General features: G+C 35.3%; 1 long non-coding RNA gene across 1 annotated transcript; it reads right to left on the bottom strand.

Annotated features, from left to right (window-relative positions):
* Window positions 1-617: 617 nt before the first annotated feature.
* On the bottom strand, window positions 618-7,270 carry LOC136041739 (uncharacterized). Its single transcript, XR_010621096.1, has 2 exons — window positions 7,129-7,270; window positions 618-914 (listed from the first exon to the last, which is right to left on the bottom strand). It is a non-coding gene; the product is annotated as an uncharacterized LOC136041739 (long non-coding RNA).
* Window positions 7,271-8,827: the final 1,557 nt, after the last annotated feature.

Here is an 8,827-nt window from a genome sequence, read left to right as displayed (position 1 = left end):
AGCATTTGCAATCATCATCAAAAAGCTCAAGGTCAATCATTAGAAAAATATGGTATAGATCTTAATACTGATTGTTTTTCCCATGGACAATTATAGGTTGCATGTTCGAGGGTCGGTAAACCTGACAATCTATTTATATACAGCGACAATTGGACAGCGAAGAATGTTGTATATTCGCAAGTTTTACGCAGTTAATTTGTATTGTATCTATCTTAATACTGTTAAAAGCGCAAGTTTTACGCAGTTAATTTGTATTATATCTATCTTAATACTGTTAATAGCTGTTGGGGTGGCGCGAAGCGCCACCCCAACAGCTAGTTCATATATATATATATATATATATATATATATATATATATATATATATATATATATATATATATATATATATATATATATATATATATATATATATATATATATATATATATATATATATATATATATATATATATATATATATATATATATATATATTGCTATATAAATATAAATTTTTGTCTATTCTTATGCGCTTTTTACTGGGTAGGGGAGTTCATGGCCTTAGTGTATGTTTCTACCACAATATTTTACCAAGTTCAAACTTCCTAGACAGTAAATGAAATTATGGAAGTGTCTGAATAAAAGTCGGTTTAATCCGTCCAAAAATATGTTAATTTAATAAAAACAGGGAACTCAAAGTGTTTTATGGCTTTCTTTCATTTTTACCAGTAACGGTAACCAGCGCCGTAACTGTAGCCATAAGGTCTTCCATAATAGCCAAAATAATATGCTCCATAAACTCCACTGTAGCCAAGTGCAGCACCAAAGACATAGCCAAAAGTGGGTAAGCATGCTGCGCTTCCTCTAAGGTCTGTTTCTTTATTTTCTTCTGTTGGTGCAGCAAAGGCTGTTGCAAAGAGAGCAAGGAAAACCTAAAAAAAAAAAAATTGAGATGCTTTAATTGAAGATAACACTGAAAAGGCACAAAAAAATATGGAAAAGCGATAGTTTTCATCACATATTTTTGAAGTATAAGTACCAGAAAGAATTCATTGTAGGTGTGTATGGCTGGTTAATCTTTGTTAGGGGGTAGCCTACAGAAAAAAATGGGGCAAAAATTTAATTAAATTAGATACATTCCTTATTCTGGTGGCCGATTATAGGCTTATGGCACCTGGTGTGCCCCTTTACATAGGCCAATGTGTTGAATATATGATAATAAAAATAAAATACAATATGACATTCAGAGTACAAGAAAAGAGTAACATGAAATCTTTAACAGTTCTTGATATACGTGGATTTACACAGTAACCTGACTTAAGAGAAAGGAATTTTTCTCAGTGGTAAAAATCAACATGGAGGTAATACAATTTAAATCTAGTTGGGAGTCCTTCAGAAAAATTTTAAGGGATGCTCCTATCCTTCCCTTAACTAGTTATGGGTCCTAATTCTCTTAAAATGTATACACGAGATATTTGGCTATTTAGGCGTGTAATATTTTGGAAAATTAGACAAAATATACAATTTTCTTTTATCAAAATTTGAAAGTAATTTGGTTGGATTGCTAGTATATAATTTCCAAGAGTTAAAAGGACAATTGAACTTGTTCCTAGACCTCCTTAGATTTTTCTATCCCTGCCCATGCTTTGCATTCATTTTTGAGTTTTGATTCAAAAATACTTTGAGGTTTTTCATTAATAAGAGTAAAAAAAACCTTTTTTTAGGTTTTGAAAACTACAATATCCCCTCTAAGTTTATTAAATGTTTCTCCAAAGAGAATTACATCCAAGCAAACAACAATTCTTTCATTCTATAATCAAACAGTACATACTTTTGTCATATTTGGCAATAAGGATTTGGAGTCCTAACCCCATAGAATGTACCAGGATTTTTGATCGTAAAAGACATGCAATTAACAAACATATAATGAAAAAGCAATTAGTATTTAAAATTGCTTCAATTATTTATGTATCGTCAATAATATATCGTCACTGATATATGCCACGGTTTATTTCCCTCCAAGAGGAACATACCGGCAACATCTAGTGGAATATCTCGAACAAAGTTGCGACCTCATCAGAACTAAATACTCATATGCTGGAATCTTTCTTTGCGGGGAATTCATACATGAAATTCGTTTTTTTTTCTCGCTGAGTTGCAAAACAAGGCTCCCACTTTTAGGACGCCGTAGAGTAGTAACAGCAGTTTTTGATTTATCTTTATTTTAAAATAGGTTATAAAAGATCAAACAGTTCGTGGTAACGAACTCTAGTAAGGAGCGACCCGGCTCAATAGTAACCAAAACTCTAAAAAATTGACTCTGAAGTTTGACTCTTTGCCACAATTCTACTTTTTAAAACAATTAAAAGCTTTAGCGTAAAGAGCGAGGGATTGCGGAGGGGACAACCCATTTTATATACGGAGTAATTTCTGTTCGTTTTAAGTTTTAATGTCGCTCCTTACTTTCAGCTAAAAAAATAGTTTTTTTTATTTAATCTTAAATAGCGAGATATGGATTTTATTGTGTTTAGTATTTCGCCTGTTTAACACAATGCTTCGAGAATGAAAGGGTTCATTTACGCATATTTTTGCTAAACAATATTTCAAGTCAGATTTTTTTAAAGACAAGGTGAATAAAACACTCGTAGTTAAAAACAAACCTATAATTGTTGTCTTCTGATGAGTTTTCAGTAAACCACCAGTTAAACTATAAGATATGATCCGAATCCTCTCGTATTTAGAAGTATTTCTGTTTGTTTTATGTTTGTCTTTAAAATGTTAATATCAAAAGATATGCTTTATTGCCCTCATTTCTTTCTGTTTTCATTGTTTAAATCTGTAAATTATAGACTGCACGATAATAAGCTTAAGACCAAAATCCACTAACACTTAAGAAGTTTATTTAAATTTGCAAATGCACATACGACATTTCGATCACATACACAATCATAATCATACACAATTGTTTTTTTGTACTACTTTACTATGACGATCAATGTGAATGTGATCGAAATATCCAGAGATTTTTGTCATTGTTTTTATTATTTACCATTTAAACTGTTTATTGCACATTCAGAGAGCCTGAGGTCCAAAAACCAACCTGTTGACGTCTCTGAAGTGTTTTGAAGTGTTTGAAGAAACTGATAGATTCTGTCTGACAAGCAAAATCTTTTACAAAGAGATTTGATTACGTTATATTATCACTGGCAAAACCTGAGAAGGGTTCGGTCTGAACAGATACCTCACGTAAGCAGGAGTTTAATTTTTCATTGGTGGTGTCAAGAGTAGAGGATAGGTCAATGGTAAAAACGGCACTGCCCTCAATCTGACAAGAAACTTCAAGAGGGGGGATGACACTTCATACTGGAGGTAGGAAGAAGCTTAGGATACTAAGCATCCTTGTTTCTTCAATTTGGAGAACGGAGGTGAGGTGAGGTGGTGAGGTAAAAGTAAAACAGGTGAGTTTAAAGAATTTACTGGTTGAAATTTGGTAAGAGGAGCCGTCAGGACAACACAAGCTCTAACACCATTTAGCTGTATCAATTTTGGCAAACTTTTCTGCTCCTGCATGGAACGAGCAATTGCACCCTCCACGCTTCACAGAGTTCGAAAAGAAACTCATTCTATATTCGGAACAAACAAGTATGTGTCTAACCATCCCTTTTTAAGGAGTTAACGGCCCGAAAGGAAAATTTGGTTCGCCAAGTAGCAACCAGGATGCACAAATGCTAGGTTGGATGCTAGAGATATACCTTATATGGGCATAACTTACAACCCTTGCCCAGAGGGATGTGGGGAGGATGTCATCCTCAAAGACATAATATCCAGACCTTTCAATTACGTTGAACACAATGAAAATCTCAAAGTTTTTATTGGATGGGTTTGAGGAAATAGGGGGCTTGCAAGGGGGGTTTTTGCCCTCCATCGCGTTTGACTACTAAATAGGGCACTAACTTTCAATTTCCAATCAAATCAGCTGTTTTCGAAGTCTCTACGAGAAAAAATGGCCGTCTCAAAATTTCTGTCAGATGTATTTCCGGAAAATACGAGGTGTGGGGGGGGGGGGTTATCCACCCTCCAATCACTCTGAGTCTTAAAAATGCCCTAGAACTTGTGATTACCAATCCAATGAGCACCCTCAAAGTTTATAGGCTTTCTATATTTCCTAGATATGCCCCAGGGCATAACTTACGAACCTTTCCCCGAGGGCTCATTATATGATCCCTTGTATCTGTCACCCTTTCGGGCACTGGAACTTCTGATTACCAGCGCAATGAGCCTCCTCTGAAGTTTATACGATCACCCTTTACATATATACCTTTTCCACCCCAGGGCATAACTTGCAATCCTTGCACAAAGGGTCGTGGGGGGTTGTCATCCTCATATACATAGTTTCCTGATGTTTCAACTATGTTGAACAAAATGGCTCATCTTTGAATTTCGATTGGATGTGTTTGGGGAAATGGTGGGCGTGGGAGGTGGGTTAGTTGCCCATCGATCACTTTTGACAGTTAAAAAAGGCACTAGCCCTTTTAATTTCTAATTGAATGCACCCTTTTGTAAGTTTCTACGACAACTTGTTCGATACGAAGTGCCTTGGTTGAAAGAATAAAAATAAATAGTGAATTGTGCCCACATCTACTTTGAACAAAATGGCTAACTCAGAATTTCGATTGGATGTGTTTGGGGACATGGTGGGCGTGGGAGGGGGGTTAGTTGCCATTCGATCACTTTCGATAATTGAAAAGGGCACTGGCCCTTTCAATTTCTAATTGAATGCACCCTTTTGAAGTTTCTATGACAACTCCTTCGACACGAAGTGCTTTGGTTGAAAGAATAAAAATAAATAGTAAATTGTGCCCACATCGCTCTTTACTTAGGTAGTGCTATTGCGCTGCCTATGATTGTTCAGATGGTAAGATAAAACTTCTTTTTCTTCCGAAGATTCATCTAGTCCAGGTTCAGACTTTCAAAGGTGTTTCAAAGGTTATTTTTTTAATAAATGATTTATCTTGCAAGACCCCAGTTTAAGAATAAAATTTTATTTAAGAGGTTGCAGTACCGTAAAGAACTGCCATATCTTACCAATTTTGAGCTTTTTTCGTTTGTGAGGCCAAACTATTTGGAATTAAATGGGTGGTCTTGCCACAACCTGTAGAGCTTGGATAAAATATCCAAATAAACGACAGAAAACTAATAGCCGACACCCACTTTTTCAGAAATCTTAGAAAAAAACATTTAAACTTTCCTATTTTGTGCTGGAGATAGATATTCATATTTAACAAAACTTAAATCATTTCAAAGAGTAATTTTTTTTCGATTAAACGGAGCAGAATATTCTTTTTAAAGTTCAGGAAAGAGCTTAAAGTCCCTAAAAATATTCTTGCACAGATGCTTGGGAAACATTAAAAATCAGCTAAAAGGATGTATTATTTGAGTAATTTGATATTTTTGGAAGTTCCCTGTTATGGTAAGTAACAGCTTTTTGCTGACACAAGGTTATATATTATTTATGCTGTTGGATGCCTATTAATTTTTAACAAAATTGACTTGGGAGTTCCCAGTGATATTGGGAAAATTGTCTATTGGGTGTTTGTCTTTGAGACAGTCAGCTGAAACGGATAATCACAAAATTATTTTTGAGGTATCGAATGGCCTTAATCTCTAATATTGAATCTGTCCACATGCTTAAACATTTGTCGATTAGCTTATTTATTCTTATCTTATCTTATTTCTTGCCAATTGCATTTTACATCCATCTCCTCACACTGCCAGGACTATGAAATAGGTTTTTGCATTTTATATCTTGCTTTCATTTACACGTCATTTCTTCGACTTTCCACGACGAAAACTAGAAAATTAACTAAAAGAAAAGCAACCTATCTCAAGTAGTCGACCAGCTAATATGAGATAGAGATATATAATTATTTATCTGAAAAGAAAATTTGCCAAATGCCTGCAGAAGCACAATACTACCATTCTGGATGAAAAGAGTAACACGCTGAAATGTGACCCAAATGCAATGTGACATTTGGTGCCCACAGAAGTGCAGTGGAATAGTTATTACAAGTTAGAATTTGCAGCTCCCGGCGCTCAGCTTGTGTCGAAATATGAAGATAACCTTAACCTCTTGTTAAGTGAAGCATCGCCTTCACTCGGGTTTGTGGTAACTGTTTCTGATGTTCGGTTGGCGATAATTCAAGCAAAGAAGAAGTTCTCTCGAGGCGTTGATCAAGTGTGTGGCATGCATTTAGCTCATGGCAGCCAAAGGGTCCTTGAACATCTCACTCTTCTATACCAGATGGTTTTCACTTGCGGTTTAGTGCCAGATTCCTTTTGTGTTGGGGTTGTCATCATCATAGCCATCATCGGCATCATCATAACCTATAATTTGCTATTGACAAAACAGGCTTATTATCTGAGTCTCAGCAGTGTCAAATCACAAAAATTAGGAGGGTTTACTCAAATAGTTATCAATTAATTAATATATGACAATTAATATATGATGATCATCACTAACAAGCGGTTCTACAGGATTTAATCCTTATTTCGCTGGACAATGCGATTTAAGGTAAGGTAAAAGTTATTTTAACTCATTTTAAGTATATTCCAAGCCATTCGGGTATAACAGGTAACCATAAGGCAGATGAAATAGCAAAAATGCTTTAAATATTGACCAGCCAAGTGGGAGACCAATCCCCATTAGAGATATTTACCACTGGAAACTTAAAGAGGTACTGATAGATAATAAGCATACATCCCTATCACCTCTCCCCAGCAAGCATCTTTTCAAGATTTATCATAGAATTCGGTCAGGTTCAAATGGGCTAAATTCTCAGGCGTTTTCATATAAGATCTCAAATTCAAGTGGTGAAGTTCCCTCTTCCTCCTTTGTAGGTCATGTAATCTTAAAAATGAAACAATAGATCATTGCTTATTTGAATGTAATATGCTGACTTCTGCACAGTATACCCTGCAATGTAAAATGCTAGAATGCTTCAAACGCCACGAAATGCCACTAACAGCCATGAGTATTGCTGACCATACGTGCACACAGCTCAATTTATACTCTCTTATAATTCAACTGCTAGCATCAAAAGATAAACTTCAAGAAATCTGAGCAGATACAAAATAAATAAGACAAACCAGCTCCATAGCTCTGTCCATCTCACAAAGTGAGTCAAAAGGAAAATGGCTGAATAGTCTTGACTGAAAAGTCCCCGCCTGTTGAAAATGAAGAAGAAGAATTAATCTATCCACCATGCAGATTTAGGGTGTGTTCCAGGGACTTACTGTAGTAACTGAATGGTTACTATTTCCGTTCCTAGGGGGAAAATGGTTACTGCCCAACCTGCTGGGAACGAAAATAGTTACTGCCGGCAGTAACCGCAGTAAGTGATTTTCTTACCGTGCTCAAAAGAATGGTTAGCGCAGTAAGTACATAATTCACCTTCATAATCAACAAAAATCTCATTCAACAAAAAATAAATATGGACAAGAATGAAGTAATGGAATATCAAGTTATTTGCTTGTAAGAAGGTGGGACAGTGATTTTGCAAAAGAAAGAGGGATTTGAGCCAGGTTAGTAAATCACCATATTTTGGGATCAGCATTAAAGGACACCCTAAGTAGTAGGCTATCTATTAGCAAGTAGGTTAAATCACTGATAAACTTATTATTTAATTTAAAGATTTCCATGTTTTCTGGCATATCCAGGCAAAATTATTACCTTAAGTTGTCATTTGGAATCATTCTAAAGATTGACTTCTTCCAGGTAACATTGAGGCTCCATTAAATTGCCACATGGTAGCATTTCAAGCATTAACTCCTTTTAGGCTCTGTAAACAGGCCTAGGTGAAGTATTACAGATAAGTTGAGGATTTATGTGCTGCCAAATCATTATTCTGAAACTGTCTTTAATCCTATTGAAGAAGTAGGCTAGGGTAGACTATTCAGAGTCTATTCCAAAGGATGGTAATATTATCCAGTAAAATTCTAGTTGATTGACTTCTTGCTATCACTGAAAGGGGTTAGGTCAGGAAAATGAAACTTTCAGGGATGGGTCTACAGGCTAAAGTAGGTCCTGGGAAGGTATTTCAAAGTACACATCTCTACTCATTCTTGCTCTAGAGGGCCCTGATCTTTGATGACCTTCAAAAATATATATAGCTGAAGTTACATGTTTCCCATTGATTCTGCCAATCTATCCCTCAACCTTTAACTCCCTGTTAATTGAAGCAACTGTAACAAAGCAAGAATGGGGGAAAAGGTAACAGGTGACAGAATACATTGGAACTACATAATTTTGGCTATATATTTGCACATTAGGCAGGTTGGAGGTAAATTATAGTATAGAGATGCATGCTTTTCCCTTTGGTATGTAGACTAAGTAGAAGGTCACTTGTACCTGATGCTGTCTGTGTTGTTTTTAGTTGGATGGGAAACATCCAAAGAAAGTTTCCTTTGAAAAGGAAAGGTGAGAATGCCCAAAAGTGAGATTGAATTTGTCAAAGCTTGGAGGTTTGTCCCTTCAGTCTGTTTAAAGGAAAATGGATTCATAATTGAAGCTTTGTTCATTTCAATCTTAAGGGTGACCTATATTTGTGACAATTCATTAAATGGTTGTAAAGGGGTACTTCTGTTTATTCATTTGTCTTCTTTGTTTTCTAACAGTTTTTTAATTCTTTAAATTGATATCCATTTCTTAGAAATTTTTATTGATACCACAGGTTCATTTGCAAGTTTTCACCTACTTTGTAATCCCTGGTCTCAAAATTACATTTAAATTTACTGAAGCTAGGAAACATAGAGCTACTATCTATTTAAAGAAAATCAATGGATATAA

This window comes from Artemia franciscana, unplaced genomic scaffold (assembly GCF_032884065.1).
Source record: "Artemia franciscana unplaced genomic scaffold, ASM3288406v1 PGA_scaffold_36, whole genome shotgun sequence".
Taxonomy (NCBI): Eukaryota; Metazoa; Arthropoda; class Branchiopoda; order Anostraca; family Artemiidae; genus Artemia; species Artemia franciscana.
Note: the sequence above shows the minus strand (reverse complement) of the source record. Positions and strands in the feature narration are given on the sequence as shown.